Source organism: Aythya marila (assembly GCF_965140915.1).
Source record: "Aythya marila genome assembly, chromosome: 10".
NCBI lineage: Eukaryota > Metazoa > Chordata > Aves > Anseriformes > Anatidae > Aythya > Aythya marila.
Window position 1 is genome coordinate 18,663,041 of NC_139051.1, and position 26,890 is coordinate 18,689,930.

The 26,890-nt window shown below is 46.2% G+C and overlaps 1 protein-coding gene across 8 annotated transcripts in view; it reads left to right on the plus strand.

Annotated features, from left to right (window-relative positions):
- The first annotated feature begins 1,751 nt into the window (after positions 1 to 1,751).
- Positions 1,752 to 26,890, plus strand: part of FBLN2 (fibulin 2) — a 112,342-nt gene continuing 87,203 nt past the window's right edge. For 2 of the 8 annotated variants that reach the window (XM_082768341.1, XM_082768349.1), the window contains exon 1: positions 9,276 to 9,445. The gene's annotated coding sequence lies outside the window, so the exon portion shown is untranslated. Of the gene's footprint in view, positions 1,772 to 9,275; positions 9,446 to 9,927; positions 10,057 to 10,398; positions 10,411 to 11,313; positions 11,334 to 12,179; positions 12,284 to 21,302; positions 21,355 to 26,890 lie in introns of those variants that run through there. The other 6 variants (XM_082768348.1, XM_082768343.1, XM_082768344.1 and 3 more) reach the window with 6 other exon arrangements.

Here is a 26,890-nt window from a genome sequence, read left to right on the forward strand (position 1 = left end):
CTCTTGTCTTGCTCACCAGATGAAAGGAAGTCATTCTCCTCCAGATTGACGGAGTTAAAATGGGAATGCCATTCCTGATTCACCATGACTAAAGCAAAGCCTTATTTTATGATTCAACCTCAAGGAGAATATCTGTATTTTCCTGTTTCTTTGCAGTAACCAAAAAGGTTCAGTTTGGGAGATCACACTAGCCATCCTCATGAGGTGTACCATATGCTTTAGTCTTTTTTAATTACTGTAGCCTTTACGATCTCAGATAAATGTCCTACTTAGTGCTTTGCTTTACAATTAAGTCTTTCCTGCAGGGAGATCTAAAAAATCTCTTTCTCTCATCATATGTGAAGTGTAAAGGAGAATTGCAAATTTACATTATTATGGGCAAACAACAGCTCTGTTTAGAAAACAAACTCTAAACTACTATTATATCAAGATGCTTTTCAGTAACGCTGTGTTGACGCCACATAACAACAAATGCAGGAGATAAGACATTCTTTTTATAGCAGTGCCTCACAAAGAAAAAGCACTGGTTTATTTCTTGAAGGTAGAGGTCTACTTAAATTAAAAAAAAAAGACAACATAAACTCAGGTCTCCATGCATTTTTAAGATATCTGTATTAAGGTCTAAACATGAATTTACATCTCAGGCAGACTTTCGGTAACCAGTGAAGAACTTGAATCTATTCACAGTTTTCTCCCACTTCTCAAACCCACACGCACTTTGCACAGAGTGCTTTGCGCACAGATCTCTTGCATTAAAATAAATAATAAAAAAAAAGTAAATAACATCTTGCAAGCTTAAATTTAGCCCTGCCAAGCTGCTTGCGGAGACAGTTGAAGTTCTGCTGGAAAACTTCTAATTGCGAGGCAGCACCTCGGTGCAGGGACAGAAGCGTGACCTCCTGCACCACAGGGCCTGGTGCTGAAGGGTCTCCAAGCGGTTCCCAGGCCCTAGTGAAACATCGCAGCTCCCTGTGAGAAGCAGAAGGGATCATCACCTCGGGGTGAAATTCAACAGCAGTGTGCTGAGAGGCAAGCTGCAAGCGCCTGTGGCTGGAGGCTCATGGCTGCCTCGCAGCAGGCCGTGCTCCCGCTGCTCCGGTTATTTTACAGAGCTGGAGCTGTAAGTGCAGCTCATTTCTCTTGGGAGACATCATCTTCCCAGTCATCTTCCCAGTCTGAAACTTCCCCCCGTACCTGGAGGCTGGCAGCTTCTGGCAGATGCTCCTCTCCTCAGGCAGCCCTACGATGCCTTCCCTTCCTTCATTTTCTTTTCATTAATTAGTTCCCTGTTCTCCTACTCCAACCTGAGGTACTTCACAGTGGGCACCTCGCTCCCGTCACCCCACAGAAACCTGAGTGAATCTCAGGTTCCCATCTTTGCCTGGGGCAGCCACCCAGGGTCACGTCTCCTCATCCACAGCATTGAAACTGGGGGAGAACCAGATCCTTCTCCTTGCTCTGGTGGCAGAAGCTGACACAGGCTGGGCTCTGAGGTGGACTCCAGGTTTTTCGCTCGCCTCTCCAATTGACAGATCTCATCTTAAACTTACATATACACACATATGAGTGTATACATATACATATATTCCCTCCGTGATCTTTTCCCATTCCTGTGAAGGTGCATGGCTTACTCTGGAGACCACCGGAGCAGGTTCTGCGGACAGCTGGGGATCTGCCCGCTGCTGCCTGAAAACTTCTTCAGAGCAGCACTTCCCAGAAACCACAGTATGCTGAGGAGACAGACCCGTCTGCTGCAGGTCACAACATCACCGTAGGTTTTTGTTTTTTTTTTTTTTTGTTTTTTTTTTTTCCAGTGGCTGTAAAACTAACGGGCCGCATTTCATTCTCTCTGGCATTGTTAAGGAGAAACAGGGATATCCCTAAATAGTTTACATCTGTGTTCTGAATCCTGAAGAAAGCACACAGCCAAATTTCAGGAGAAAAACTGGAGACAGCTGTGAAGGGGGCGTTGCTGCTGTCTGTTTTATGGGGTCATCTATTCCCTTCCGTGGTAACAGAAGAACCATGTCCAGAGCAATCATGAGTTGGTCTTTGGGTACAAATTAACCAGGGCCTCATAGTATTAGGGCCTTGTTACTTCCCTACCCAACAGTATTCATAAATTCAGGAAAGAAATATGTTCTGTAAAAGGAATGCATGTTGTATGGACCCAGCTCCAAAGCTGCAGTTTCAGCTAAGGTGGAAAAAAAAAAAAAAGGAAAGATCTCAGCTGGATTTTCCAGAGCAGGTAACATTGGGACTACTTTTTAACTTTTAACTGAGATGATTTTGTTTGAACTAGGTGTATTTGTGCAGGATGACATCTCCAAATAGTCCCCATGGGTCTCATGAGATCGTTTTGCTAAGAACTTGGCTAGCTGTGTGTCTGCGCTGCCCAACAACAGGGATGTTTTGCCTCAGTAGATGATAACTTTCACATGTTGTTAGAGATCCATCATGGTAGAAGTCAGTACTAACCGGCTCACATGGCCCTCAGCTTTCCAAGATTTAATCATCGGGTCTCTAGGCTGATTCAAGTTTTTATTAGCTCCACACCTTATCCAATTTGGGAAGCCTCTAATACAAGGCCTTGTTCCTGGCTGGAGGAGGAGCGTGGTCTGCCAGCACTCGGTGACAGTTGCCTGTGTCCACACAGAAGTCACAACATGATTTTACTTGTTGCTTTGGATCATTTGCATATTAAAATAAGGGAGAAAAGCAGAAGTTACAATTGTATGCTTAAATAACAGCAGGTTAGTTCCTAACCCAAATAGTTGATTTTAATATAACACTAATTTTCTGAGGAGAAGGTGTCGAAAACCAGAGGCTGATGGTTTTTCTAGAGAATAGCTTTGGGGAAAAAAAAAAAAAAAAAAAAAAAACGGAAAAAAAAAAACAGACGAGTACTCTGGTGATGCCTACAGCAGCCTGGCGGGATCATGAGGCAGCAGTAAAACCAGCAGGCTGTGCCACATCTGCTGCTGTATTTGTGTGCTGCCGGCGGGCAGAGCCAGGCGCTGTGGCACGGCTCTGCCAGCGTCATGGCTGTACTCACACCTGAGCTAGGGCGGTCTCTCAGCTGCTTTAATGGTAATGGCTTGAAATAGCCACTGAAACGTGTTATAGCAAGGAATTGTCTATCATGCTCCTTCAGGATAGCAGTGCAAACAGCAAGTGGTGCCCAGGGTAATGCTGAGGGAACAGCCATCTGGGCAGTTTATTTGTATATCAAGTATACAAGTCCTTAGGAATCCAGGATGGTATTAATGTGAAGAGCCTGGTTTCTTCATCAGCATACAAATGTTTGTATTGGACTTAGACACCAGAGGAAAACCATGATCTTTGTGAACTTAGAAGGATTTACATGCTTCTTTATCAGAGAGGACCATGGAGTCTCTCACAATCGCAGAGGCTCCTCCTGCTCACACAGGCAGTAGCCTTGGCCTGTGTGGGCTGAGCTGCGGCCCCTGTGAGGTGTGGGGTCTCTGCCTTGTCCTGGTGGGCCTCTGTAACTGGGGTTATGCCAAAATCCTCACAAAAACTCGGGTGCTGGTTAGGACAGGCTCCTGTGTGCAACTCGTATGGGAGGGCTGAGCAAGGCCTGCTGTGTGGAGCAGCTGAGACAAAGCAACAGCTCCAGTTAACAATGTGAAGTGACGCAAAGTGCTGCTGGGATTTGAGATCGTAATGGAGGCTTGAACAGCATTTCCTTCTTTATTTGTGAGCGCTAAAGATGAGACAGAGGTACTTTTGTCTGTGATTCTGCCTGGTTTTGAAGGCCTGTGTGTTTCTGAAAGTTTTCTGATAGCTCAGGGCGAGGAAAAAGTTGGGGGGCAACTCCAAATAGCAAAGCAGAAAGTTGTGAAACAATAAAATGGTACTTCACGTGCAGTGAAACACAGAAATATCAGATGGAAGTACTGCCTTGTCTCAGGGATGAGGACACAATCTTCCCATGGTTGTTAATGGAGAGAGTGATTGGGACCTAGCTGGCAATGTTCAGGCATACAATTAAATATCAACAAATTTCATTTATAATTTGGAAAGGAAAGAAGGGGATCCTGCATAGGCTGGTGCATATAAAAACCATACAGATAACTAATGTTGTGGAGATGGGAGTGAACCCCAAATTTTACAAGAGCAGAAATACGAATGTATGAGAACATGCCTGCAGGGCTGTGTGTGCCATAGCATATGCTGGTTTTGGAAAAATTTTGTCTTGTGGGCATTGTACATATGGGCAAAGACACTTGACTCCAGCAGCAGCAGCTCCTTCTGATGGTGGCAGGAGATAGATATGTGCCCACTTTGGCAAATGGAAGAACTGTTAATTTGAAGGTGGTTGTGCAAATGTCAGTCAGCAAGCTGCTGGGAGCAGAAATATTAGTGTGAAGGGAAAAGCTCCTGGTAGTAGAAGATGAACAGGTAAAATTCAACAATTGGGAAGTAAGTAAACTAAACATGTAAGTAAAGGAATGACAGAAGATGCAATTTACTAAAAGCCTGGCAAGTCCTCACTTGCACTAAAGGGCAGGGGATTGGAAAAAAGCTCACACAGTGTTGAGGGAGAGCTAAAAGCTAGCTGCGCTGTCTGCCTGGGGCTGACTGCGTGCCCCTGCAGCCTCTCCAATTTCATCCCTTCTCCTCCGCTGGAAGGTGGGGGTGCATCCCCCCAGCTCGGGCTATTGCCCTTCCTCCTGGCTTCACAGTGGCTGCTGAGGGCACGGAGATGGGGCAGACTCCTCCCTCAGGAGAGCTCTGCCCTGAGCTCAGGTCTTGGCTGGACCACGAGAGGCGATGGTCCCAGGCAGCCCAACGGGCACTTTGCTGCCTGTGTTTCCTTTGCCCTCAGTCCCTCATCTGGGGTTACTGCCTGCCAGTTGCTCATTTGGTGCTTTTTGGAAGTTACCTGATGTTTAATTCCTCCTGTGCTCTGAATTGCTCTTGACTGTGCCGCCTATTTGCCCTGTTAGTAAGTGCTCCCAAGTAAATGACCATCTTGCAATACTAATTTGTTCCGCACACCAACATGGGACAAAACTATAAGGGAACTCCTGGCTTTGAAAAACGAAGTGGCTCTACAAGAAAAGCAATTCAGAGCATGTACAGCCTCAGAGGGTATTTTGGCCCTGCTCACTATTCTCCACAGTTGCTTTCTTCTTCCAACCTGTAGCCACCCGGGCTTTCACACTGGCTGCCCTCCTGCATCCTACCTAGTGCTATATCCAGCAAGGCTGGGTGCAGTGCTGACAGATCTCTGCACCCACGGAGAGACCCGCTGACGCTAGCAGAGTTGGATGTGGGTGCAGAAACCCACATAAAAGGAGCCCACACAGAAAGAGCCCACAGGCTCTGGGTCCTAGTTGGCAACCTTCAATATTTGTAATGTTCTGCTGACATTTCAGTGCTGTTATCCCTTCTAAATTAAGAGCATGCTGCAGAATCCAAATACGAAGCACCACTCGGAGGGTAACATCACACAATGCAACATGCTGGTGGTCATTCTTATCATGGGTTTTGTTTAGTTTACAGCCTGCATGTAATTTGCTGTAGCAAATCCAAAGTAGATCTTAACAGTCTGCATTAGTCAGTTCATCCACCACCAAAAGAGATAAAGCTGCATCTGTTTTCCACAAACTTTCAAGGTCATTACTGACACACTTTCAAAAAAGAAAACAGCAAAGAGGAGTTTATTGTTTCAATTGCATCCTCGACTTCCTCACTGTCAAAATGTTCAGGTACAGAAAACCCTATGAGAGGAACTGGGATTGCCAGAAGGAAATGGGAGAGGCCAGCATGAGTGAGCAGGGAAAATGAAACTCTGCCTGCTCTCTGCACACATGTATGAGTGTCAGATTTGAGCCAGTACTGCATAATCAGAAATCAGTCCAAACTGACCTGTGTTGGACATGCTGAGCTGGGGCTTCTCAGGAACTTTATCACACGTGATGACAATGAAGGTAACAACCCCTGGAAGGGGCCATGCCATTCCTGCCTATGGAATGAAGGAAGAGGCTGACCTTGGCAGAGGATTTGTCCCGGTAGCATCCGTGGTCCAAAAGCTAATTAATTAGGTGACATTTGCTGGTGTCAGAGTGCTGACTTTGGACAGGGGCTCTGCACCCTGCGGAGCAGTAACTGCAGACATGCTTTCTTCTGAAAGGGTGCTAGCAGGACAAGCAGTCATGTCTGCCATGAGATCCATGCTTTCTTTTATTTATTTATTGATGGTGAAGTCTGAGAACAAGGAGTAGTTTCAAGACAGGTTCCAAGATAAAGATTGTTTTCCTACCATTTGTCTTGAAGAGCCTTTTTTTATTTGGTTTGGGTACAACTCTCAGATACTTGCATTAATCTGAAAGAATGCCTCATTGAATGCTGCTTATAAGTGCTCGTGGTTTGTCAGTACATTAAATTAACAGCAAGTCACTGTAGGGCACAGTTGCTCTTCACTTGAAGAATTATGCTCTACAGTTTCACATGTGCAACTTTATTTCCTCCAAGGGCACCGAATGGGTATAGCAGAGTAGTGAATTTGGCCAAATACCTGCAGAAAAACTGGCTGATGATAAAGAAAGGGGGATGCTGTTTTCCTCTTTGGGTAGCTTATGCTCACATCACATCTTCTAGTAAACTGTTTCTTCAGCATTCCCCTGCTAGGAGTTCAACCATACAACCATGGAGAATCTTTGTGAGCCCTGGCGATCAGAAATCCCCAGAACAGCATGAGCTTTTCTCCTCTGGGATGGTAGAGCAGACGCACATTGTAATTGATTTGTTTGGATTGTGATGGTTTTAAATTGTGCAATTTTCCTCTCCTTTGAAATGTGTTAGAATATTGACACTCTGGTATTTCAAAGCAGCCACGTCCACTAAAAGCTATTTCTATGTGACCTGCATGTTTCGTGTGCTTCCCAGCTGTACACTGCAATAACAGGCATGCTGCTGGATGGCCTGACTTTGGTCAAGAAGGCATTGTTTTCTGTTGCTTTGTGACATCTTCCCAAATTCTGAAAAAAAAGTGGTTGGATGAGAACATGTGAGAAAATATTTCAGTCTGGGTCTGCCCACACTTGACAATTGTTCAGCTCTGTTCTGTGGTTATTCAGCCAAAGTAGTAATGCTTTAAAGTGGGAATGCTACAGCCACGTGGAAGAGATAGTCACGGAGCAGATGTGGGGAAAACAGTTCCTACAATCTGCAGTGGCAGGAAGAAAGGGGCAGAGGATGCTGGTGATGTGGTTCCCACCGGTCTGTAATTAGGAAATCATTGCTTAGGCCTTTTTTTTTTTTTTTTGTCTGGGATTCGGTAATGCCACACCTTCTTTCCCCTGATTTGATTCCTCTTCTCTGGGGCTTTCATTTGGGAAAGTTCCCGCTGCTTGTTAGAGGGTCAAGCTCTGTAGGCTCAGCGACAGCATACAGAGAGACTTCCCTGGGGGCCTGGGTTTCCTGCCCGTCTCGTGGAGGAGAGACTGCAACACCAGCTCTCTGCCCTGCGGTGCCCCGTGCAGGGCTCAGAGTTAGAGGATTGCTGAAGATGTGAAAAATGGGTGAATGCAAGTCCAAAAGGACATTTTTCCGCCCTGAGTCAGACTTCCAAAGCGTGAGTTTAGCTTTCCAAAGCTAGTCCCTGGGTGGGTATGTGCAAATCCCCCCAATGAGGGCCGCTCTGTATCCTGTGTGGATTCACACGGCCTGCCTTACCCTTTCAGTCCCCTAACAATGTTTTTTGTCAGCTTTGTTTCATTCAGAAATGATGGATATTTCCTTTTAGCTTCACTTTATAAACTCCTGGATGCATTATTTCTTCACTGTCACTTGGAGTCAAAGCAAAACATTTTAAGTGATCTTACAACATTAGAAAAAAAAATTGCTCTGTTTCTGAGCCACGACTTGGGAAGACAGAGTGAAGGCACTGCCTGAGGACAGGCCACCAACATAGGACTCCATCTTTCAGTTTGGGCTTAAGACTTCCCACCTTTATCCAGGTGAGTGGTGTTGTGGCAAGGCATAGCAGAGCTGAGCTGATGGGTTCATAGTGACCATTTCGCTCTGCTCTGCTGAGGAGATTCTGCCCTCCCTCTGGGCCTACGGGGCATCTGTTATTGCTGGTTTACACCCATGTGTACAGGGATGAAGTGACTTGACCCAGAACTATGCCCTGCTCTGCCTGTGATTTCCTGACAGAATCTGGTCCTTCTGTCGTGGTTCTCTGCCCTGACAGTGGGTGTAAACTTCTGGCTACAAGCCTGAGACCTTGTGCACAGCTTCCGTGCACCCTTCCTTGCCTGAAGGTGCACCAGTGAACGCTGTGTCCGTGCAACCCCTGCAGCTACTCACTCATCTCTGGACACAGTGAGGGCACTGGGAATGCTGTTGTACAGGTGTTAAGGAAGACATTTAGCTTCCATCTAAATGGGTTTGGCCATTGGGATCTCCTGGTGCTGCTGCCTGTGTTGGCAGAGCACAAGTGGAGGTAATGGTCCTTGGGTATTTTGGGGAGGGGAAATCTGAAAGATTTGACAGAGCCAGGGGTGCCCCTCTTAGACGTGACAGAGGATCTCTGCTCCTGGCTGCTTGTTGAGTGTCCTCCATGGGCGTGAATCACTCTGATGGAAGACATTAGCCCTACAGACCTGCTGAAGCTATCACAGCTGTTAACAGCAAAAACTGCTGCTGTGATTTCGGGAGTCCCCTGTACCTCCTGTTTCAAATTATCCCAGCTGTAGGGTGGACTCCAGCGGACTCTCCTGGTGTTTCCCAAAGCAGTGCGATGCAGGGCCTGGGGCGCAGAGCCAGCAAATGGGCGCTTGCGCCCAGCTCAGCCGCAAACTGAATGTGCAAAGCCCCGATGAAACGCTGCTGCTGGCTCTGCTGCTTCCCATCTGCTCGTGGCGCAGCTGGGTGGCAGCAAGTGGCACTCATGGACTGTCACCAGATGATTTAAGGGAGCAGTAAATGCCACCATCAGAGCAGCAGTGCTCACATCACATCTTTGCTGAGGTGGAGAGAGATCCAAGTCCCCCGGCCTGTTATTCCCCTATTCTTTCTGTGCTTTCCTTTCTCCTTGGGATGAAATTCAGGACTGTGTAAGATCATTTTTGGAGGGTTGATTGTTTCCTCACAAAGTAAATAGCATTTTTTCCTCTTTGGCTAGAGTTACACAATAATTTTGCATAGTTGCAATCGCTTGAGGGTGTCCAGCAGCGACTGGCAGCGCCCCCGTCCCCACGCACGTTGCCACATTGCACAATAAGACAGTCCCACTTTCCCAAGCTTTGGCCGTGTCAGAGACAGGATACCACATTATTCAGAAATGGAAATTCTTACACTGCTACTTTTCCGTAATTGTGCACACATTTTGCCTGTGCAGATTTCAAACTTGCCTGTGAATGGGAGCTGCTGAGGGCCGGAGGCAGCGCGCAGTTTCTGCGGGTGCCAGGTAATGCTGCGTTCTTCCTCTCACAGGCTGCGGGCTGGGCGGCGACTGCTGGGAGGAGGAGAGGAGAGGGCAGGAGGAGAAGGAGAGCGCAGAGGGACCTCTCCCCTGCCATGGCAGCGATGGGAGGAGGTGACCAGGTGCTGCTGGGAGCCACCAGCTCTGAGCACGCAGTAGCTGCTGCTCCGTCTCCTGGTCCCTGGGAAGGCGAAGCCAGCAGCCAGGCGGTGGATGCTCAGCCCTCTGCGCTGGGTGGCTGTCCCCACTGCCTGTGCCTGGGCATGGTTTGTGCCACCCCGGGGGCAGCTGGGCCCAGTGTCCCCATCAGGGTGGGATGGGTGCCCAGGTGTGGGAGACAGCTGTGCCTGAGAGCCTGCCGAGGGGGAAGGCACCTGGGGTTATTCTTACAGCCCTCTGAGGGGTGTTTTCCCGATGACACAGTGCTGTGGGGAATGTGTTCTTCCCAAAGACTTCTTCCCAAATCAGAGACTTCCCAAAGTCTCCGATTTATACCAGGACGGGTGTCAGTAAACAGTCCGTGTGGTCACGTAAATACGCCAGCTGGGCCCTGCTGATGTAAAGAGTGGGACTGCAGCCCCCGGGGCTGCCGCCAGGTAAGCGTGGGGCAGCTTCCACCCGGCAAGCAGCCGCGGGACAAAGGGAATCCCAAACCCTCCTTCGCCCGCCGTCGAAGCCCCTTCGGCTGGCCTGAGCGAGCTTCACCGGGGCAAACCGGGGGGGCTGGGTTAGCAGCGGGGGCTGTACCCCCGCTCTTTGCTCACCGTTTCAGCTGGGCGCCGAGCCTGCCCCCGCAGGTGAGCGCCGCGCACGGGGCGCTGCCCGCCTCCCGGCCCGGGCCGGTGCCGGTGCTCGGCGGCCCCCCCGGGCAGCCCCGCCGCAGCTTTCCGGCCCCTCCCTCTGCCTCCCGGGGTCCCCTCGCCCCTTCCCGAGCGGAGCGGAGCCGTGCGGTAAGTGCGGAGCCCCGGGCGCGGAGTCCCTGTCGCGACAGAGCAGCGCGGCGACAGCTCGCGGGGCGCCCGGCGGTGCCGGGCGGCGGGGAGTCCCCCAGCCCCTCGGAGCGGGGGACGCGCTCCAGAGCCGTTTCCAGGCTACCGGGATAAATAGGCAAATATTTCCTTCCACTGCTTCTCTTCTCTCTGCCTCTCTTTGTTGTTGTTGTTGTTCTGAAAGTGGCAAATTGTCAAGGAAAAAAAAAAAAAAAGCAAGAAAAAAGTTGCTGTAGATGTTTCGGGGCTGTTGCTTTATTGAAAACAACTCCCTGGGTGGAGGCGAGAGAAGCCTGCGGTTCGGTGGGAGTGTTTGCAAATCAAATGTCACTTGGAGGTGGGGGAAATCTGGCAGAACCGTTCCGTAAGAGCCTTCTCCAAGTCGTGCAGGCTCGCTGGCCTCATGTGAGCTTAACGAAAACCAACGGGAAGTTTGAAAGGAAAGGGAGAAGATGGATGGGAAAGCAAAGGAAAGTGCTTGCTGCCTGCTTCTGCCGGCGTGCTTGGGTTCCTGGAAAGAGCGGTGCTGGGCATGAACTGGCTGCCCCCTTGGGACAGCGGGGCAGGGTCCGTGATGGGGACATTCGGGGGACCAGGCTGGGAGGTGGGCACAGCAATGCAGCCCCCAGCAGCAGAATTGCTCATGGCATGGTCAGGGCTTGAGTGAGCCCCAGCCTGATCCGTGCCCCTGTGCCTCCCCTCACCGCATCGCTTTCTCTCATCAATCCAAGCCCGTCAGTCTCCGGAGCCCAGGCACCCGCGGGAGCGAGCCCGGAGGTGGCTGGGTTGGGCACACGGTCTGTGCCCCTCCACAAGGCCCTGGGGGCTTACGGGTGTCATGCAGCGCTGGATTTCTCTTGGGACTTTTGGTACCACAGGAAAAGGTGCTGTCATTTCAGAGCTGTAGCAGTGCTGAGCCTCGCTGTTGCTTTGCACCCAGAGGTGATGAGCGGAGAGGTGGTGCTTGGGAGTGTGTCTGGTCCTCTGACTGTCTAATGGACCCCCGCAGCCACATCCTCCCCTTCACTGCTCTTCCGCATAGAAGTCTGTGTTTTGGGCATCCTTGCCCTTCTGCTGGCAGCACAGGCTGTGGGCACAGCCCACGTGCAGCCACACACAGCTTTACGGGTAGCTTGGTCAGGCTGTGTTTTAATGACAACAACAACTGGTACATGGCTAATAGGTATCCAGTTATTTTTATTTGAGAAAGATGCAGCTCTGTAGTTAGAAAATACTAACTACAGTAGTGGAGTGGATGAAATTATTTTTAAAATGAAAGATTTTTCCCCGAGTGGCAGAATGGGGCCTATAGAGGATAGAGGCCAAAAAATTATATTTTTTTTAATTTTTTTTTTTAAAAACAAAAAAAAAAACAAAAACAAAAAAACTGCTTAGGTTCCCAAGGTGTATCAGCTAGACCTGTGGAATCGCTTTGAAGACACAGCTAAACCAGCATTAATAGGGGCTGGTGTTGGCATAAAAATGTCATCCAAAAATCACACCCTTAATTGGCATTAGTGTGTTGGCAAACCTTTTCCAGTGCTGCTTTGTCTTTCAACAGCCATATTATTGTAACCGTTTCATGTATTTTGTCTCGTGGCAAAAACTCAGAGCAGGATTTGTTGAATTCAGTGCGGCGGCTGGAATCACAGAATGGCTTGGGTTGGGGGACCTTAAAGACCATCTAGTGCTAACCTTTTACCTTCTCCAGTGAAGACGAGAAACCAGTGGCAAAGCAGTTGAGGCTTTCAGTCCTGGTGCCACCTCTGTGATTCCTTGTCTGTGGGCCCACTGCAGTAAGCTGCTTCGCAGGCTATGCTGGGACAAGGAGGAGGTAAATGCTTGCTTTAAATTAATCTTTTAATTCAAATCAGTTTCCATGATTGTAAAGATCCTTTACTCTTCTCCTTCCTTCTGTCCATTGACCTCTCTGTCCACTTTAAAACATTTTCAGTTGCATCAGGTCATTGTGTGGCATTATAGACTTCTAAATTCATCTGACCTACGTGCAGCTGGAAGAAGCTCCCTTTACTTGGATTTGTGCACTGAGTGGTAGGTAGCCTTCCAAGGGTGATGGTGGGCAGTGGGACGGACATTTCAGTGTCATCAATACCCTCTGTCCCACTCAGCTGTGCAGCATGGAAGAGCACATTTAGTTTTGCTGGACAGTTCCCCAACAAGAGAAGGGCCCCACTGGGGCATTTCCATGTGGCCAGAACTGCCCAAGCCCTTGTTTTACATCCCTTGTGAAGCAAACCAAGCTTTCTTTTCACAGCTGCCTTCTCTCCTTTATTCTGGGAGGTGACAAATATTTACCATGTCAGTCTCTTTAAAAGTGCTCTTTGGGAATTTTCTCATGCCTTGGAGTTTCTTCACCTGGTCTGTGGGTAAGAGCTGGCATTTATCTGCTCCTGGCAAAACCAGAAGTGTCCCTTAAAATATTCAGAGACTTTTGTGGTTGGTGAAAGGCTTGAATGGGTATGTGCTTTCCTACAGCTGCCTTCAGGCTTTCCAGTGTCATACCCTGAAGAAACCAGGGTGCCACTAGCTGGCCCATCAGTGCCTTGGGGCTGCTTTCCTCCTTCCTGAGTCAGCAGCCCTCAGTCCCTGGCCGTGCTGTGTTTGTTCTGGAGGCAGCCCTTGTTTCAGGGCTGTAAGCTGCCCCAGGAGATGGCAGTGCCGTGCCTGCTGGGGCTCCCCTTCCTCCTCTGTCCTGAGGCTGGGCTCCATTGATGTGTTACTGGTCTGTATGCAGATCCCAAGTGGCACAAAGAACCTTGACCCTTAATGACTCTGCCTCTTATCTCTTCTTAGAGGCACCGACAGCCCCTGTGTTTAGGATAAGGCTCTGATATAGTGATACGGTCCCATGCATTCACTTTTGTGTGGCTTTTCCCCTTATTCACTTGCATTAGAAATTTGGATTTCCTGCCAGCTCATTGGCATAATATTAACCTTTCTTTGCTGGATGTGACATGTTGCCTTTAATAACAGGGGCTTGGGTTTAATATCCCAGGAGGTCTTTCTCAGTTCTATGTTCGTGTAGTTCAGGAGCTAAAAGAAAGAGTCTTCTGAAAGGGGCTTTCCAAAGGCTGGTTTGTTTTCTCCTGGTTACATTGCTGTGGTCTTCTCTTAAGAAATAAAACAGTTGAAACAAACACATATCCCACCTAGATATGAAGAAATTGCAGCTTATTTGTGGCCTGGATCAGCTCCTTCTTCTGAACATGATTAGAGCAAGATCAGACCCTTTGTGTTACCCTTTCATTCTGGCATGTTACAAACCTAATATATTGTTCATGAAAATTAAGTTGTGCTAATTACATCTCCTGGTCTGCTTTAAGAGTCATACATTCCTGTCTGACTTGCTTGCTAATGAACTCTGTGGATCGAATCCAAACTCGGGGAGAATCTAAAGCACCGTCAATGATCTGAGTACGCAGCTCGCCCGGGCTTAGTTGTCCAGATGTGACCCCCAGCCCAGGGGCAGCTGCAGAAACAAATGTTAGACCGGGAGATGCTGCTGACATTCACTGCTGGGTGCTCTAGATCCTGTGGCTCTCATCAGCACGGTCTCCTTTCTGTGAATGAAGGCAGGCAGTGACAGCCGGGCTGGCCGAGCTGGTGCTTGAGGGCAAGTCATGAAGGAGGGTAAGCCATGCTCCTCATCAAAGTGAAGCTTTAAAAGTTGTCCCTCCTCACTCCAGAGGCTTCTGTCCTGCCAGTTTCGGTGGGAGTTTCTTTGTTAGAATTAAACTTTGGTTCAGTTCTTTTTTTTACTTGCCTCTGTTTGGTGAACAAACCTTGGAGACAAGGAGCTCATTTCTTCCTGTATCAGCAAAATGTTTTAGTGACTGCTAACCCCTTACACCTGTACATGGCTAGTCAAAGAAGGGTCCTAACCTGGTTTTGTCTAGACTGGCGATGCAGAGAGAGAGAGAGAAAGCAATTCCTGGGGCTCAGATACATGACTTTTTGGAAACAGAAACTGTAACCAGCAAAGGCTGTATCCCCAACAGAGCTGCAGAAGGGGTCTTGTGGGTGTTCTTAATCTACCTCACTGCAAAGCCAGCCAGGTTAGCTCAAACCACCTTTGTTTTGACTTAAATTAGCTGAGTCTGCAGTACGGCAGTGAATGTTCGCTCTGTCCCTCCTGCCAGACGTGCGGCGGGGGACTACCAGCTGGCTGCTGGTCCTCAGCCAGCTCCTGCTGCAGCCTCTCCAGGAGAGGCTGTCTGGGCGTCCCCTGGGCTTCTCTGAAACGAGAGCCGAGCCCTTTGTCCAGCATCAATTTAAACGTGTTTGTCAGACGGGATCGGTTTAAGATGTGCCCCACACACTTGTGTTTGTGCTGTCCTTAATTTCAGCTTGACTCCTATTCCCCCTGCTCCTGGTTCGGGTCCTGTTAACAGTTCCTTCTGGGAAATTTCACAAGTCACCGGTGCCCTGCAGCAGCCACCAGGTCTGGGACCAGCTGGGCTCCTTAAGGGTGTCTCTGTGGTGCAGACAGAATAGCTCAGACTTTAATTTGCTATTTTACCCATGAAAGGACAGGCCTGCTTAGTTACCTGAGGGTTTGTGAACCGTTTAAGATGATACTGGATATGCATGCATAGGAAGAGATTTTGACGATGCCTATGAGATTTTTATTCCCTTTTAAATTAAAATGCAATTTGTTGTCCATGTTTCTGTGACAGTCCCATCCTAAGTGTTTTATAGAAACAACTTCCAGGACTTTTGCTTTTCTTTACTATGCACTGGACTTTGGAGACCAGATTACTTACCAGAAGAAGAGATGGGAGCTGGAAAAATACTGTTTTGTTGGTGTCATAAATACTCTAGATACAAAGGAGACAGAATACTTTCAAAACTCTGCAGTGTTGCAGAGCCTGAAACCTTTTCATGGGAGAATGCTACTTTAAATATATGTCTGGAGAAAAAAAAGAAAAAAGAAAAAAAAATCAACAAAAAAACAAACGCACAACTTCTGCAAACGATGTGTTTTCTTAAGGAATTAAAAACAACTGTTTGGAAATGATTAATTATTGTAACATGTGAGCACTGTAACGTTCCGTCCGTTCGCAGTAGTATTTCAAATGATTTAAAGTTGTTTGCTCAAGGTTTGCTTTTACCATGTCATTAAACATCGTGGATTTTTTCCAGCTGTCCTCCACAAATGTATCACCCGTGATGGATTTTGCATGAGAACGGGCTGCCAGATTTTAATTTTGATACCAATTTTGTTTTACTTTTGATACAGTTTTGCTTTGCAGAACATACTGCTGGCTGGGACGATGCTAGCAGCAATGGTCGGGCTGAGCTTTGGGGCCTTGTTTGCACCTTCTGAAAGCCCCGAGGATGAGGTCAGGCATGGGCAATTACCTGTCCCCTCTGACTGCCGCCAGATCTCCCCTGGCAGTGGTTGTGGCCTCCAGCAGGAGGTGGCAGCTCTCCTATCTGCTGCCTGCATACTCTGAGCACTTCCTAAATTGCTTTGGGCAAAATCGAGTGGATTATCTCAAGCCACTGCTTAGACTATTGAAGATAATCCTACTGGCTTTGGGCTTTGTCTTTTTCCTTCTTGAGGTGAGTTAGGGAGGACAGGAGGAACTGCTGTGGGGTGCAAGGCTGCTGGCAGGGGTCTGCTCTGCAGCACAGCTGGGAGGCAGGAGAGGCACGGCGGGTTTGCTAGTGGCTTGATGAAGTCATTCATCAGAAGAGATCTTTCTTGTTGAGCTGCTGAGGCTTGCCAGGGACTCTTCCAGGCCCGTTGAGTTTTTTTGTTTTGTTTTGTTTTTTTTAACCCCCTTACTCAGTTTTTGTTGCCAGAACATTTACGTTTGGTCACGTTTTTCCAATTCTAAACTAATCCGCCTCAAGTGTGAAGCTCCATCAAATAATCAATGTAATCTAACATCCGATTATCTTGAAAGACTGGGTATGATTAGTGCATAAACCTTGGACGGCCACTTGGAAAAGATATAACCTGATACTGCAGAGAGCAGATTGATTTGGGGGATTACCTCTCAGCCCTGAATGGGTAAATAGCATAAATGGAGCCACTCGCTAAGAGGAACTGCTGCGTGCCCTGAAACATCACAGCGTGCCTTCAGAGCAAACCAGAGCTGCAGCCTGCTCCCTGACGTGCTGTTTGGTTTCTGGCACAGCTGCTTGCTTTGAGCCAGAAGGGTATGCCCTGTGGAAAGTGTCTGAAATCATTCGTGGGCCTTGGTAAAATGCAGACGTTAACAGCAAGAGTGTGAATAAGCAATCTCTCTCTCTCTCTCTCTCTCTCTCTCTCTCTCTCTCTCTCTCTCTCTCTCTCTTATTAAGACTTTTGCATTCTTTTCAAAGTGTTGACATAGTACACTATGCCCTGGGGTGTTGCAAGTGTCTGAATATTTAGGATGTGTAAAAGACCATGATCATGCAGTAACATCTCTTCAGTCTGGGCAAACAGGTTCATTTGAGTGCTTCACTTTTGTTCTTAAACTTAAACAAAATGAACTAAGATGCTAGTAAGCAAAAAGGAAACTCACTGGTATATACTTACTTTATTAACATCTATCCTGTTAACAGTGGAAAAAATAAATGAGCACTTTATGATGATAATCCTGAAGCTGAAGCATACCTCTAGACTAGACAGTGTCACATTTGATTATAATTCTTGGTTACACTGCTCTAGTCCCTGTCTGTCTGTCTCTGAGGCCAGAAATGCCTTTTTGTTACGTGACTGTGCAGGGCTGGGCACTGAGATACCCGCTGTGCAGCTAGGCTCCAGGTGCTGCCGTGGGTGAGGTACGTCTCTGCACTGGAAAAAGGATTTTAATAGGCAGCGAAGTGTGTGTCAGGCAAGCATGTGTGTGTTTTAAATAAAGCAGTCTCCACTGGGTTTAAAATGAAATGTTTCCATTTCTTTTTAAGCCTGCTTTTCTAAAACTCATTTAAAGAGACTCAATAACATCTGCCATCAGTGACATCCTTATGTTTGGGCTCTAGCCCTGCGAGCACCAAGCCCATTTGTATCAGTCACTGGGATGGGACACATGGTTAGGTGTTCGCAGGCAAGCATTCGGGCAGCAGTAGAGCCCGTAATTGTGCAACAAGGCCAGTAACTTCTTCGAGCTGTTGTTCAATGGCATTTTTCCTGATGGGCAAGTTAAGTAGGTCTTGTTTCCTCACGAAAAGAAAAACTAAGTTAAAGGAGAGAAATGCTCTCTGCAAATCACATCCTGTTTCTATCCTTCAATTAGCACAGATTTGGGGTTGCAGCCTGACTGCAGTCCATCTGACCTGCTTCCCCTCCCCTCCTTATTGACACTGATATTAGAACTATGGGAAAACTTAGACTGCTGGCAAAATGGGTGGAAAATCAAATGTTTAATGTTTTGCTTGAACATTTTGTGGTTTCTCCTGAAATTCTTTGTCTGAAACAAAGGATGTTCTTTGTTCTTTTTCGGGGGGTTGTTTTTTTATTTGAAAAAATCTGCAGTGTCATTGTAGGTTGCTGAAGTTTCTACAGAAATGGTATCAGTTCTCCACATCTTATTTTTCTTTTATTTTTTTTTAAATACCTGAAACAAGGAAGGACAGTTAGAAAAGATGAAAAAAAAAATTGTCTGATTTGACAATGAAAGATTGTTCGTTGGCAGATTCTTACAAATGCATTCAGAATCAAAATGTTAGTGATTTGGAAAAATCTTGAAATACAGTAATTTCACATGACCTCCCTCTTGGAAGCTTCTATGGTTTTGCATTCTTTGCTCCAGCACTATTCCCACTGAAGAAATGCTTTAAAAAATAAAGAAAAAAAATAAGAAAAAAAAAATGTATTCTTTAAAAACCATCATTCCTTGCTTCTTTGGTACCGCATTAAGTTGTGTTTATATAGCTTAATCTTATCCTGATTTATATGATCAGAATTAAGCTTTTATGGATTTGTTTGGAGTCTGGAGAAGATATGAACTGAAGCACAAGACAGTCACAGTCCCACGGAGCCGGCGGGCAGTGGCTGCCTGGGGACACGCTGACCCCTGGCCATGCAGCACTGCAAGCGCTCCCAGCTCCTCCTTGCCACTTGCAGGCCTGAGGAGCAGCGATGGGCACAGGGACAGGCTGGAGGCAGCAGCTGGAGCCCTCTTCAGAGCTGCAGCTGGGATGGGGATGTCTGCAGCCCCAGTGTGCAGTGAAAAAGAGTGAAGCCCTGGGTGCCAGCAGTGGCAGGGCTGCAGGGGCTGCCCCTATGCCTGGTACGCTCCATGTCTGCACAGTGCTCAGAACAGGGTTTTGTAGCCCTAAGGGGCTCTCTGAGGCAGGAGAAAAATGGTGGCTTGGTGACAATGTGGGTGAAGGGACCTCCTGGTCGCATCTTCTGCCCTTTCAGTCAGACTTGATTTTACCATGACGCTAGTCGGAGCCGTTAAGTAGCTATTAGTTATCACTCAGGCAGCATCCTTTTGTTATTTCAGAATTACTGAGGTACTTAATTAGCTGTTCATTAACTGCCTTAGACAAAAATAAGATCTGATTAATCATCATTTCAGCAAATTATAGCCTGTTCTGCAGGCTACTGAAATTAAGCACTGAAGGGCTGGCTTCCTGCAGCGAGCTGTGACCTGCCCCGGCTGCGCAGCCCTCGCTGCCTGTCACTGACCCAGAGGGCTTGAGGTCCATGGAAATCGGTCACCACCTGGGGGGCATGGATTCATGTGTGAATGGGGTGAGGACCATGGAGCACTGCCTGTGACACAGCGGAGATGGTGCCAGTGCTTGGCAGAGGGCCGTGCTCTGAGTGCACGCCCAGCCAGCCAGCAAGAGAGATGTCTGGTGGCCACCATTCCTAACCTTTGGGATCACTTCCTTTTGCTTACTTTTTTTGTAAGCAATATCCATTGTAACTGATCAAGATCAAACTTCCAAGCTGATTGAGATCTTGAATGCATAATCGAAGACTATAGTTTTCTTTAAAGTAGTCCTATAGGGTATGTTATTTCTTGTTTTATCTCACATGCATTCTGATTTCAAACATAACTGATTTTAGTTAATTATTCACCAGGGAAGATGGAACTGGCACCTTTGGTTTAGAATAAACTTGCTTATCCAATGGCCTAGAGTTTGAAGAAAGGAAAATTTCAGAAGCATCATGGGATCATTAAAATCCCACACAAGGTATTTGCAGGTATTACAAAGCCAAGCCTATAAAAAGCAGGTTCCTTACAAGAAATTGCTTTGCATTCTTCTGGACAAGAATTAAAGCTCCCCCAGAACTTTCCTGTTATTGGCCATCTTTGTGTCTTAGATTCTTCCTTTTCCAAGATCCCTGACTGTTGCTCCCCTTTAATCTCTCCTAAGGGCTCCTTCTCAGCCTTTTGAAAGCAGCTCTAGCTGTTCCCTCCCGCTGCCCAGGCTTGTCCAAGACCGTAAATAGAAATCACCCATTTCTTTAGTGAGCCCTTGCCAAGTGGGGCTGGATGCCCCTTCAGCCTTCCTGTGTAATTTGATTTAGGAGCATTTGAAACACTGACAGTATTGACACTGGGATTACATGTAGATTGCATTCAAGGAAGTTGGGAAATAACACAACCATTGACTGCTTGGGCTTTTCCCTTTCCAAGGCCTAAAAATTGAGGAGAAAGTTGCGCCAGGTCAGTACTGGTTGTAAATCACCCAGGTTTTGGTGTGCTGTACTCAGGACCTGATGGTGTGGTTGGGACTGGATGAGCGGGAGTGACAGGGCTCAAAGACTGCTCTGTCTTCTGTGACCATGCTGCTCTATGTGTGTTTGGCAGCTTCACTGCTGGTTTAACTCTTCCCAGTGCAGACTTTGGGAAGGAGAGGCATTTCCTCCCCCTCTGCAGTGCAGACTTCTCATCATTAAGCATGGAGTGCCCATTTCTGGGCTCTTCTCTACAAGATGGACATGGAGCTCCTGAAGCGAGTCCAGCAGAAGGCTATGAAGATGATGAGGGGACAGGGGCATATCCTATGAGGAGAGGCTGAGAGAGCTGGGCCTGGTTAGCCTGGAGAAGAGACGGCTGGGCAGGGATCTTATCAGTGTATATTGAACTGGGTGGTCCCCAGAGGTCCCTTCCAACCTCAGTCACTGTGATTCTGTGATATGACTGCAAATACCAAACAAAAGTAGACCGGTGAAAATAGAAGAATCTTAACAGAATAATTAACAGAAAGAAGTTTTGTGGCTGTGTGTGGAGAGCTTTCTTTTGTTAACAGAAGAAGCTGAGAGGGTTTCTCACTGAGCTGATGGCAGCACTGGAGAGGAGTGGTTGGGAGTCTTGCAGCATGCCCCATTTAACGTCTTCATTGCCAGAGGTCCCAGACCAGATGCCCGAGCTTCACTGGGGCTCACTGGGCCTTGCCAGAGTTGTCTCTATGAAGGGCCCTGTATTGGTCCCGGGGACAGCGGTGCCCCCAGCACAGTGGTGGTGGCCCTGGGCAATGGGACTGGCTCCCTTCAATGTGGGGCATTGTGCCCCACTGTGTGCCAAGCACCCCAGGAAGGGGAACCATGGTCATCAGTGGCTGGGTGCAGCCCCTGTCCTGGGATTTGCAATTTGGGAACGAGCTCTTTAACAGCCCCGTGCATGTGCAGGAGGCAGCCCCGGTGCTGCCCCGGCCATACCTGGGTCAGACGGTCGCAGGCAGAGCTTTGAAATGCGAGGCAGCTTCCTTAGGCATCGCGGGGGGTAAAAAGTGAATTAACCATATCATAGGCACATGGTACTTCCCTGCTCAGATTACACTACAAAATCTGGGCAGTTCCTAAGATAGAGCTGGAAAAGGGGATTTGGGAGTGTGAGCAGCACTTGGAGCAGAGCACAGCTGACATGGCTGGGAACAAAAGGTGATAGGAAAACTCACTGCATCTACAGTGCTGCACATCCACAGGTCAGCAGAAATCTTTCCTAACTGGACATTTGTTGCAAATTTGTTGGGAGAAGTGTAAAATAACTTTGTTTGAGTGCTGGCTTTGCTTTGTGCCTTATTTTCTGCTAGTTGCAAAGATTTTATCTGGCTGTGTTTACTCTTTGATTTTGTACTCTGTTTTCCAGATTTACTTTCTAACTCTTTGTGATACTCTGAAACTTTTGCTAAATATCTTCGGTTTAATTCAATTTAAAGACTTAAGTAGGTAGAGGCGGGTTTGCTTTGTTAGGTAAGACTGCATCTGCTCTGCGTATGGACAAAGCTTTTTGCAGTACGGTTTTCTGCGAAATACTCCATAAGCAACACATGTGTGCTAGTGCTGTTAGGCAGAACTTCACCGAGCTTTTTTTTACTTCTCGTCAGAAGTGAGCTTCTTACAAAAGCAATTATTTTTAATGCCGCTTCTGGCCTTTTGACTGTGGATTCGGGGAGCATTTTACCTCACATACTGAAGCAAAAGTTAGGTTTGTTTTTGTTAATGCAAGTCAAGAAGTAGCAATGATTCGGTGTGACAGGCTGAATGTGAGCCATATGAGCTGAGCTGCACAAGCATAAAGGATGATTGTGCTGCAAAATATCTCCAAGTAATTTGGATTTTGACACACTTACCACTTCTCAGGTTGCATTTCCCCCTCCCCGCCACTCCTGCCCTTCCCCCACCGCCAAGGACCTGATGGGATGGAAATGTCTCTGCATTGTCTCTGGGAACTGTAATGCTTGGGCTGGAAGTGCGCTGCTTCTGCAAATTTCATTGTAGCAATATGAGAGCTTCACAAAGAGATGGTAGTAATTGTATAAGCTTACGGATGTAGTCTTAAGTAACAACTCCACAGACACAGCTCAAGCTTTAGACGCTAATTCTTACCACTTTTAGAGTTTTAGGGTCGGTGGTTTCTCCGGTTCCCCAACAAGTCCTGAAGCACGCTGCCATATAGCACTTTTCTGATTTAAGAAGTGCAACTTGTGCACTGGGACGGAGAAGCACAGCTCACACGCAGCTCCCAGCGTGTGTGACGAGAGTTGCATGTTAGGGAGGACTGCTTGTCCCCAGGCAGCCCGGAGCACCAGGCACGGTGCCACTCAGCCCCTCTCTTGGGCGGAGGATTTTGCAGTGCCATTTTTTTCCAATTAAGCACTATTGATTTCTTTTGCGTGCTCCACTTTTTTTTTTTTTTTTTTTTTTTTTTTTTTTTTTGTTGTTGTAGACTTCTATTTAATTGCGGTTTCTCTGTATGGATGGCAAAATAAGGCTGTTTTCATGTTAAATGATACATAGCCATAGTAGGATTTTATGCCCAACCCTTTTATTGATTAAACTTCTGCATTTTGAAGTAGAAAGGAATAACAAGTAACAGTTCATTTCTGGCTAGGGTTTCTTACCAATAAGTGAAGTGGTGTGTGTGTGTGTAAGTGCAACATATGTCATATTTTATAGATGTTGCATTAATATTTTAATGGCTCTTAAACTTAAAGCTTGAATTCTATTCTCTTAGGAAGTTTATCATGCAGATGCAACAAATGCAAACCAGGGTAAATGAGAACAGAATCTGTTTTTTCAGTGAATCTGTTCTAACCCATTGGACCAGTGCAACCCCCCTGAGGTCATTAGAAAGGATCCTGCTGACCCTGATGGAAGTGGGGATAAAGTCAAGCATTAGGATGGTCCTGGTTGTGACATGCCTTTGCTGCTTAATGTAGTATGTGATGTTTTTAAGGAAGCAAACCAAAAATAATACATTGGATACTATTTATAAGGCAAAATCCCAGCAAAATATATGTCATCAGGTTCCAAATTATTCCTTGCTTCCCTTTAACAATGAGCTATCCATTATATGGTCTTAATTTATGGAATGTTAAACAGTTTTTGGCGTTACTGTGCCCCTGTAGGAAGAACAGATGGTACTCTGAATGAGTTTTGCTATGGGATAAAATGTTCCAGGTCTTCAATGGATCATATCCATCTGTAAGAAAGGAATAGCATTTGTGTAAAATAAACAGGGTATAGTCAAACAACTTGAAATCCTCTGCTGAAGGAAAAACAGCGTCTGTAGGCTGAAGTGGTAGTATGCATCGGAAGGTAACATGGAAAGCTATTGCTTAACATTGCTTTAAAGGTGAACTTTTACTTTACTTAAATATCCCAAAGGGAAAGTCATATTTCTGAGGATTTGGAAGGCAGTGGTGAGTATATAACATGGTCAATATATACTGACAGCAGTCTCTGCATAAAAAGAACATGTTACATTTATAATCAGATAGATGGGCAATGTCTTCATCTTGTCTCCATGCAATGCAATTCTGCCTTATCTGATTTGTAGAGCTTTGGCTCTCTGAGAATAGTGTGGAAGTGATGAAGACTCAAATCATGACAGTCATCACACCAGTGTGTAATATAGCTAAACTTACAGAACTGAGCAGAACATCTCCATCATGATCCACATCTTGCAACCCCCATAAAAGCTAGTCATACAGGTCAAACAGTGGATTGTGAGAATTGCCAGAAGTTGCACCAATTTCATTCTCCATTCTTCTAAATGACAGGATCTCTTAGGATGATGAACCTCCATCATTTTTCAGAGCTCTACTGAGATTCTGGCAGCTAGCATTTTGGGGAATGATGGCTTTCTTCTCACTGGCCTATGCACTTCGGTGGCCCAGGTCTGGTGAATGAATTTCACTTTCCCTTTATGTCTCTCTCTCAATTCTATAAACTTTGGTCTTGTTCCTTGTAAAGTTTTCCTTTGCAGATTGAAAAATCACAGGCTCCTCAGCTTTATCTACTCAAAAATAAGGTAATTAATTGTCTAAGGTCCTCATAAAGTGAATAAAGACAAGCACATTTCTAAGGGGCAATCCACACATCTTAAAATGGACTATTAGTAATACTAATTGCCCTCCAAAGTTTTACCCACCTCTTCACTGACTGTAGAAGAAGCTTCATCAGTTGAGGTAACTTCTAGAAAACTGAATTTAAACTAAAGCCTTGTTCTTTAGAGAATTTAGATTCATGGACCCCTCTGTTCTTGTTCTTTGCACTTTGAGTAGCTAAGATCACTGTACCAGCAGCTTCCATTTAGAAATGATTCTGCAAAAGTTCTAGTACCCTTATAACGATTGGGTATCTGATGAAAATCCTCCCTCTCCCAGTCTCCCAAATCAGTCAGATGGTTGTGAACGTCTGACTGGGCTGCCAGAGTGTTTAAAATCATCCTGGGGAGAGGTGAGGTCGTGCCACAGGAAGGCTCTCTGCAGGTGCCTTTTTCTGCTGGATGGCTGCTTGTTACTGCAGGCTCGGAGGCTGTGTTTGTGGCAGCACTAGCAGAGGAGTCTGAGGGAAGGCTGGACAGCTGGAATAGCTCTGCTCTCACTGTGAAGAATATGTTGTAGTCCTAATCACTTGTGTTTACTTTTTTTTTTCTTCTTTTTAACCAAATGTCATGTGATTTTTAGGAGACTTTGTTTTATCTTTTGCATATTAGTGACTTCGTCATCTTAATTTTTCTTGCCAGCCTTGTGCTGGACTGTGGAGAAGGGAGTGATTATCAGCTCATTCTTCATCCTTTGTGTTAATGGTTTCTTTCCCCATGCATAAATCATCTTAGAGTTGTAGATTTTCTTTAGCTGGAAAATAAAATAGCTTCCTTCCCTTACAGGAGAAACACTGACCAGAGTACATATATAAATTTTAATGTACCAAGAACAGCAACAACAACAAATATGTTGTCAAAGGGAATGAAATATTCTTGTTACTTAAATGATATGCACCTCTACAAGGTAACATACAGAAAATTATTCAGACTGTATTTTATGTTAGTGGGAGCAGCTGTACGCACATAATTTAATGCAAAAGTAGACCTCTAAGCAGTAGATTGCTCTGGATTCTCTCTCCAGCATAGGAGAAATACCTGGATGTCACCTGGCATGAAAAGCAAAGTTTACATCAATGTTTACATCATTTCCTCAGAATCCTATACGAGGAGATGGAGATAGGTTACCTTTTCATATACTTGAAAGGATCTGACTTTTTCTCTTAAATACTGGAGAAAGTCTGGTTTGTTCCTTCAAAGGATGTTTGTTCCATCAAGTGATGAGACTTGTTTTCTTCAGGGCAGCAGTTAAAATAAAATTTCATTTTTGCTAAATATCTTATAAAAACATAGCATGTTTCCTACTAGAACAAACCCAAATTTTGTAGTATCAGCATTTCTGGATTGCTGAAATTTTTAGTTTTTATGTTCTGCCTTTATTTGCAAGTTGTTATAGGCTAACTTGTATTTGTTGATCATCAATAACTTGAAATATTCTGGAGTATGGGTTGCATACTTACACAGGAAACCATACTAGCTTCCTCTGGTAATAGAAAATGTAATGTATAACTTACAAAGTAAACAAAACTTGCTCTTCTAATATCATTCTGGTTCGTAGGGTAAATATTGTACAGAACCACAAATCATTATGACCACAAGAAGAACTGCATACGTGCATCTGAGAGCAGAAGTTGAGTAAACGTATTTAGATGCAGAGCAAACTGTTTGTCATCTGAGTGTGTCAGTGTGAGATTCTGTACAGACTACCAAAAATAGACCCCAAAACAGTGCTCTTAGCCTCAGGAAATTATCCTCATGTGCCACAGTAGTACAAGAAATACATGCCTTTATATGTTCATATGTATGTGTGTATGTTGAGCATGAAATAATACTAGATACTTTGCTTTCATGAGTTTCAGAGTACGAGTCAGTGCTTTCTTTTTATGATGAACCCTAAATAGCTTTAAATCTGTTTGGGGTTGGTTATAAATGAATTCTAATGAGGCTGCCTCACCCAGAATGCTTCTCTAGGTTTAGCCTTCAGTAAATGAGGTAGTATTTATTACTGGCCTTAGCATCTCTTGGAGGGTAAGCAGGGCCCAGGGCAGTTTCCATCCAGATGCTCTCTGGCAGGTCTGCCTGTAAGACATGTTCCTGGTCAGCATCAAGTTCAGTTCCTATGGCTGAGTGCTACAGCAGGTATGATAAAAGCTCTCAGGCAGCTGCACATGTGTTCTGGGTGCCTGTGACATGGGTTGCTTGTCACATTGCCTCAAGGGCTCCCCGGCCCCACAGGAGCAAAGCTTTCCCTGCCCTCGTGCTGAGGCAGGGGATTAGGGGACAGGTTGCTGCCCAAAAGCAGGAGTCAGGCAGCAACTCCCAGCTTCTTTTACACAACTCTTCAATCTTGGAGGATCAGTGAAGAATAACACAGGGTGGAAGATGGGAGGTATTGTGAGGGTAACTTCTATTAGTTACATCTGGCATTATTGTTGTCTCTGAATGGGGGGCTCCAAGATGAAATAACAGAGCAGGCATCTTTTCACGTTTCAGTATCCAGCAAACCAAATTAATTCCATTATCTTTTATGGAAAGTTTGCACAGGAACGATTTTGATTGATGGATTACATCTGTGGCTGCTGACTGATTAGCAGCATGATAGATGTAGGCTTCATTTACAGGGATTTGCT